General features: G+C 45.7%; 1 pseudogene across 1 annotated transcript in view; it reads left to right on the top strand.

The window, feature by feature from the left end:
* The window catches only part of LOC308279947, a 259,776-nt pseudogene that overhangs the window by 81,470 nt on the left and 170,497 nt on the right, over positions 1-7,809 (top strand). Inside the window, exon 2 of the transcript in view lies at positions 1,261-1,334. The product of the transcript in view is annotated as an uncharacterized misc_RNA (transcript). The remainder of the gene's footprint in view (positions 1-1,260; positions 1,335-7,809) is intronic.

Raw genomic sequence — 7,809 nt, 5'->3', positions numbered from 1 at the left:
ATCTAATTAATTAGTCAGGACTGCCGGGCAAAACCTGACGGCAGCAAGCCACGACTGGCTTTTCATTATGTTAGCTTATACTTCAACTGTAGCGTTACACCAAAGCCAGATGGTGGTGGTGGTGGGGGTACACCGTGATGCCTATGTGGCCTATTTCATATGGTTTCACCCCCTTCTGTTTTATGTAGTCAGACCATTAAGGAGCAAATCATTAGGCCAAAGCCAAATAAGCCCCACACCACACATCTGTTTTTTCCATTCCGCTGTGCGTCTGAGCTCATTTGGTCCATTGCTGTACTGTAAGTCAGTAGCGCTCGTTTCTCTGCGAGTAGCGCTTTATTCCCAGCTGACATTACACAGCTGTGGCCGCCAGCTTCTGGTCCAGCCGTTAGAAGTTACCCAGAGAGGTGCTTCTGGAGTTACACGCTCAGAGAGAGAGAGAGAGAGACAGAGAGAGAGACAGAGAGAGAGACAGAGAGAGAGAGACACACACACAGAGAGAGAGACAGAGAAACGACCATAGCCGATTAATCACACCTTTTTAAAGCACGCCTGTTCTGCTTCGCAGTTCTTCACACTTGGAAGACCATTGTATGGAAACAAAGCTGAACAAACACACAGTCCGTGTAATGATTTTTTTCTGGGGGGGCAGACTGACTGCACTGAATATTACAGGGAACATTATTATCATCGTCATTATTGTTATTAATAGTATTCAGGCTTGTGCGCACATGGACATCAAAGCGGGCATCCCGTCGGGTAAAAAGTGCCCTCTCCAGACCATGAATGCAGTTTTTACTCTGGTGAAAGAAATGCAAATGCCCCCTCTTTCCATGCCATACCTGAAGGCAGCATTCAAGAGAATTGCCTTGTCCAAACTCTCCTGAACTTGAATGCAGCATCTTATGTTGAAAGAATTGCCCTCAGTGTGTAGAAATCCATACTGTACGCCACATCTCCAGTATTCACTTAATTATGCTTAGTTTGGTGTGGTATCAAGTATCGAAAATAGCCGACCTCCAAGCTCGAGCTTGGAGGTCTGCTATTTTCAATATTTTCAACAAAAGGCCCTTTTAGAAATCTCAGCCCCTGCCTCTCCAACATTCTCTGCACGTCCCTGATAGTATTATTATTAATGAGAAGAAGGCCCTCAGATCAGTGCTGCGTTTTCATGTTTCCAATGAACATGCATTCATTGGTTCAGTGTTTGCACATTGAAACCATTGTTCACACTTGGTTCCTCTCATCTCTCCTTGGCAGGAGTACATGGACGCCAACAAATGCATCGAGGAGCTCCTCAAGCAGCTGGAGGAGGAGCGACGCAACGTCCGAAGGTACAGTAAAGGTCCAGAGAGGGGTTTTAAGACAGGGGGTCCGGGACCCCTAGGGGGTCCTCAGAGTTACTACAGGGGGGCCTGCCAAATCTTTGTGATAGGATAATTCTTTTAAATTAACAACTTGAACCCTTACATCCCTATTCTGAGGAGAACTTCAGCCAAAAATAGCAGATCTACAAGCTCTCAACGTCTCGTGCTGCGAGGCGTTGAGAGCTTTTAGATCAGCAATGTTTTGGTGTAGAGGTAAAAAAAAAGAAGACCAAGAACAGAGTGAAAGGTCTAGTTAACTAAAAACACGAATCCAACATAGACTGATGACAGTTCTGTCAAACAAGTCTACGAATCTATCTATGAAATCGATGAAAATCTGCATCACGCATTTATACAATACATTATGTAGATGGAGTCCCTGCTTCATCTCTCTCTCTCAGCTAAGGGGTCCTTGGCCTGAAAATGTTGAAGACCCCTGTTCTAAGATAAAGGGGGCATAGGGAGGTCTGGTAGGGGGGATCGAAGGTAAAGAGGTGAGCTTTGGAGAGGGTTTTTTTGGGGGCAGATGTTTTATTGCTTGTGGATATCAACAGCTGCCTGCAATCCATTCCCAAACCAGAGGCAGCCGAACAATGTTGTTTGGCTTGGAGCGCGAGACAAGCTTTGTACGGCGGTCTTGAGAAATGCTTTTGGAGCTGGAAAAGCACACTAGAAGTGGCAGACAATGAAGGGGGGGTGGGTTGGACTCCTCTGGGCCCAGTGTGAGTTTGACTGGGGGTATTTCTCATGGAGGTCCTCTCCATTTGGGGGGACTGGAGAGAGCAGACAATACGGAATGAAGAGCTTATGGGGATGCCAATCTAATGGCCTTGTCCTCCCCCCACTCTGTGGTCTCCTTTTTCAGGGGTGTCGCTCCAATTTCTGGGCCCTGGGTACAAGGATTCACTGTGGGGCCCCCCATGAATGTTCTTCATAGGGGGAGGGGTTTAACCCATTATTTTGTGCTTTAACTATTGAAAAATAGCAGATCTACAAGCTCACAGCGCACCGAGTGCCGCGCTGCGAGCTTGTAGATTGTCTATTTTTGAAAAGTCGTGAACATTTGTGCAATATTTCAAATCCTTCTAAGGTTTCTTTTTTAAAAACTATGTTTCTATGTCGGTGTGCTCAAACTTTTTCATGTGAAGGCCCCCCAAAATGATACGTATTTGGTCACGGACCTCCATCTCAAAATATTCAGCTCCAGGGACCCCCCAGAAGCAACATTTTAGTTACAAATGTTCGCTTAAAAAATACATATATTCAAAGATTTGCACACATTTTCACGACTTTTCAAAGAGTGCCATGCTGCGAGCTTGTATATCTGCTATTTTTCAATAGCTAAAGTATAAGGCCCCTCCTCCTTGGGCCCTAGTAACTCAGTCCCACTGTCCCTCCCCTTGTGACGCCCCTGACCACGTCCCAGTAGAAAAAAGAGAGACAATTTTTTAAACTTCAGCCTCTTTTGTACACAGCCTGCTCTCCATGTCAATGGGGGCTGGATTGACACCCACACCCCCTGATTGAACAGAGCGGGGTGAAGCAAGGACAGGAGAGGAGTTTTGGGTGTGAGTGGGGTGGGGTGGGGCAGATGACCGCTGACCACCTCATCTCCTTTAACTGGCCCAAGGAAAAAGCCCCCTAATAAAGGAAATGACGTGTAAAGGAATGACCCTGGCGTCCCCCTCATCACTCCCACACAACAACAATCTAGGAGTGTCGAGCGGTTAGTGTTCCTTTGACACCGAAGAGAGTGACCTAATGGCCCCCGCCGGAGTGACCTAAATGTCTTTGTGCAGCAGACTTGCCCCTCGCCGATGGGCCAAAGCACTACTATGGGCTGCAAAGTGGCCGTTTCCAAAGCCATGAACTTGTAAAGTCCCCAGGGGAGTTGGATGGCAGCTGCAATCGAGATTATGATGTGTTATTATATGTTAATCGAGTTTACGCAGCGCTGTGTAGCATTTCTGTGGCATAAAAACTCAAACGCATCCTTCTCTTCACCGTTCAAGTTGGTCGGATGTTCAAGCTGTGGATTTGATTTGATACAGTGATTATTCGACCGTTGTGGCTATGCGACCGCCGCTGCGTTGTGAGGTGGTGGTCCATGCCAGGTCAAGGGCAAGTGCAAAAGCAACAAGTGGATGGCAGTAGCCGTACTAGTGACCAATGATTATTGTGTTTTACACGGGGGAAATCTCGCTTTTTCGAACGCACATCATTTCGACAACGGAGCGTCGCCAGGTATCGCTACTCACCCCACAGAGGTTAGGGTTAGGTTTTGGTTGTTGAAAAGATGACTTGTAGAAATAGCGACACGCTCCCGTTTTACACAATGGTCACACTTAACATCTCTTAATTTCCTAGCCCGCCCTGGGCTGTTAAACCACTATATGTATAGTAGAAGTCAACAGTGGCGGGGTAACACTTAGCGAAGTTCTGGCATTAAATTTACGATGAGATTTCCATGCACCGACAACACACACACACACAGATGCTAATTCCAGCTTTTTGCAGCCATAAGCCTTCGGAAACGCCGCATCCCCCGAGCAGACGATTTTTTAACGACATACCACCAGGCAGGGATTGTGCTGCTCTGTCCTCCCCTGATGTTGTTAGATTCAGAGTGGCGACAGTGATAAATGACTGCACAAAGGCTTTTGTTTGGCTAAAACAGAGAGGTCCCCCCCCCGCCCCCCCCCGGTCCAGAGAACGCCTCTTTCCCCCCCCTTATTAGTCGGCGTCTCGTGAATCGGTAGACGTAACCAGGGGCGTCACAAGGGGGGGGAAAAAGTGGGACTGAGTTACTAGGGCCCAAGGTGGAGGGGATTTAATTATTTTATACTTTAGCTCACAGCGCGGCACCGAGTGCCGCGCTGCGAGCTTGTAGATCCGCTATTTTTGAAAAGTCGTGAAAATGTGTGCAAATCTTTGAATATAATTATGTACTTTTTAAGCAAACATTTGTAACTCAACTTTTGCTTCTGGGGGGTTCCTGGAACTAAGTATTTTGAGATGGGGGTCCGTCCGTGGCCAAATATATATCATTTTGGGGGTTCCTTCACATGAAAAAGTTTGAGCACCACTGACATAGAAACATCTAGGTTTTTCAAAAAACCTTAGAAGGATTTGAAATATTCAAAGACTTTTCAAGATTTTTCACATCTACAAGCTCACAGCGTGGCACTCGGTGCCGCGCTGTGAGCTTGTATATCTGCTATTTTTCAATAGTTAAAGCAAACAATAACTGAAGTGAATCCTTGGCTTGTACCCGGGGCCCAGAATTTGGGGTCGACACACCTGGACGTGTCCCCTCTCCTCTCCTCTCCTCTCCTCTCCTCTCCTCTCCTCTCCTCTCCTCTCCTCTCCTCTCCTCTCCTCTCTGGATTCCCCAGCCCTCAGAATATGGACCCTATCAATCCGTCAAGAGGAGAAAGAGAAGGTTTTACATTCCTCTAGTGCGCTGCGTCGCTCCGCCCTGACCCGCTGACCCACTGCATTCATGTCTGTCCTTGTACCATATTATTGTGTAGTTTCACAGTGCTGAAGTACACAGATGGGACAATTATGACTTCTTCTTTTTTACGCGGCTATTACTCATTGGAGTCCGTGTGTGTGTGTGTGGGGGAGGGGGGGGGTTGGGGGTGCAGATCCCCTTCCCTGACATCTCTGTAATTATGCCGTATAAGAACGTAACGTGATGTTCTCCCCTCTCTCTTTGGGACTGGGGGTTTTTCCCTGTGAGGGGAGAAAAATACATTTGCGAGTGTTGGGGAAGTTACTTTGAAAGCGTAACTTGTACAGTTACAAGTAACTCACCATGGTAGTAGTAACTTGATCAAGGTACAGTTATACCCCCGGAGAAATGTAACTTGTAAAGTTTCAAGTTACATAGGAAAAAGTAACTGAGTTACTTCAAGTTACTATTTTTGTATTTTTTATTTCAAAAAGGAACATCTGTAGCCTAGTTCCAGACCCTGAATCGCTAGCCACACCCCTTTAATTTTTTTGTTTCGGCGATTCAGGTCTAGAATCGCTCTCAATGAGGAGGCCTGCCTCGGTTGAAAATCCAAACGGGCGAATCAGCGTCGTGAATCAGCGTCTTGTGATCAGCGTGGGTGGGGGTTTCCCAGAACTCATGTGTGTTTCCAAGTACACCAGCGCCGCCGCCGTACCGTACCGCACATCGTGTCGCGGTAAAATGCGGTAAATTGCGGTAAATGCGATCGTATCGATCTTGCTATGAAACACCAGTAGCAGGCATGTTATGTTGTGTTTGATTACTAGTTCGTAGTGCTCCTATTCTGACTGTTTCTTTGGTTAGCAAGTAGCACTAGCAAGCAACAGGTTAGCCACTAGCCAGCCAGGCACACATAACAACACTATGTCATGTGTTGGTCGGTGAACCAATCGCTTAACAGTGCCTCATTTTGGCAACGCCCATCCCTGCAAACGCCGGGGGCGGAACTGACTTCAGACTGAATAATGAAGTGAAACGAAATGTCAATTCAGGCTGAGTGTCAGGCTAGAACATCTGTGTTCCTAAAATAAAATTCCACAAAAAAAGATCTGTTGAGGATACTGTACATTTGTCATGATATTTGATCTTTAATTTTGATCACATCTCAATTGTAAAACTGTAACTTAACAGTAAAAAAGAGAAAAAGACTGGTGCCTTGTATAGTGATAGCAACACCTTTGATATACATATTAATTAAACTGTTACATGACATTTGATTCGTCAATCTTAACAAAACTTAAATGTAAAACTATAACTTCGCTTGTAACTTCTTGTAACTTAAAGTATCTCAGTTACTTGATGAGTTACAGAAATATGAATGTAACTCAGTTACCAGCAAGTTACAGCAAAATGTAACTTAGTTACGTAACTCAGTTACATAACGTTAACTTCCCCAACACTGCTAATTACGTTTATCTAACTAAGCGAGCATTTTATTTTCTGCGGTTTCATTATGTGTCTGCTTATTTTCGGAACGTCAAGCACATCTGCTGTGTACACACGCACACACACATCCACCCACCCACCCACCCACACACACACACACACACACACACACACCCCCACCCACACACATACACACACACCCACACACACACACACACACACACCAATGTATACAATAGACGCACGTGCACTGCACACACGAACATACAGTCCCAGCATCAGTGGAGCGCAAACCCCCAGCGGGACGCCATCCGGCCCTTTCCTGCTCTTTCTATTAAGTGTGATCACATCGCTGACAGACCCGGACAAAAGCTCCACGGCGCCGTGTCAACATCAGATGACACTCCTCCCGTCAGGCGGAGGTACAGGAGGAGACTGACTGGCCCGCTTTGCCAGCTTGTAGATCTGCTATTTTTTTTAAATCGTGAAAATTAGAATTTTGACCCGATTCTATAAGTGTCTTTTGAATCCTTCTAAGATTTTTTGAAAAACCCAATGTTTCTATGTTAGCAATCTGGCTATAGCCATCGTCAAAGAAAAGGTCCTTTTCACTTAAATGGAGCTCAGTTAGTCTGTTCTTGAGAGACCACTATGTCAGTGGTTCTCAAGCCTTTTCATGTGAAGGACCCCCCCAAATGATATGTATTTGGCCACGGACCCCCATCTCAAAATATTTAGTTCCAGGGACCACCCAGAAGCAAAATTTGATCTACAAGCTCGCAGCGCGGCACTCGGTTCCGCGCTGTGAGCTTGTATATCTGCTATTTTTCACTGGTTAAAGCATTCAATAATTCTAGGCCTAAATGGGTTAAGTGTGATCACATCACTGACAGAGCCCAACAAAAGCTCCACTGCGCCGTGTCAACATCAGATGACACACCTCCCGTCAGGCGGAGGTACAGTACAGTAGGAGACTGACTGGCCCGCCTTGCCAGCTCTCTCTCTGTCACTCTCAGCACCACAACTCATTAAATATGATTGAGCGTCTCCGAGCGGCCATTACTCTGCGTCAGGTTGTAGCACTGTTACTACCAGTGCCCTAGAAATGTCTTCTGGTGTGTTGACACGTTGGGAACAGTACGGTGGGAGGAATCAAACAGTGGTGGAGAGAAACTAAGTACAATTTGGAGGTGTTTGGTTCCAATTTCCAGTATTTTTGCTTCTACTCCACTACATCCTGGATCCAAATATTGTACTTTTACTCCACTACATTCATATGAAAACTTTAGTTACTAGTTACTTTGTAGATTGATTGTTATTACCAGTAAGACTCCCTAATCGGGAGATAAGCGACCATTATGTCGCATACACAAACTTTAGAAAGCAATCGTAGCCAATCAGGGACCTTATGTACATTTCGGCCATTTGAATATTGCCGATCTACAAGCTCACGATGCGCCGCATCGTGACACATTGTGAGCATGTAGATCTGCTATTTTCAAAATAGATATTTTATATTTTTTAAAGATTTGTTTT

This window comes from Nannobrachium achirus (assembly GCF_963921795.1).
Source record: "Nannobrachium achirus genome assembly, chromosome: 24".
Classification (NCBI taxonomy): Eukaryota; Metazoa; Chordata; class Actinopteri; order Myctophiformes; family Myctophidae; genus Nannobrachium; species Nannobrachium achirus.
Note: the sequence above shows the minus strand (reverse complement) of the source record. Positions and strands in the feature narration are given on the sequence as shown.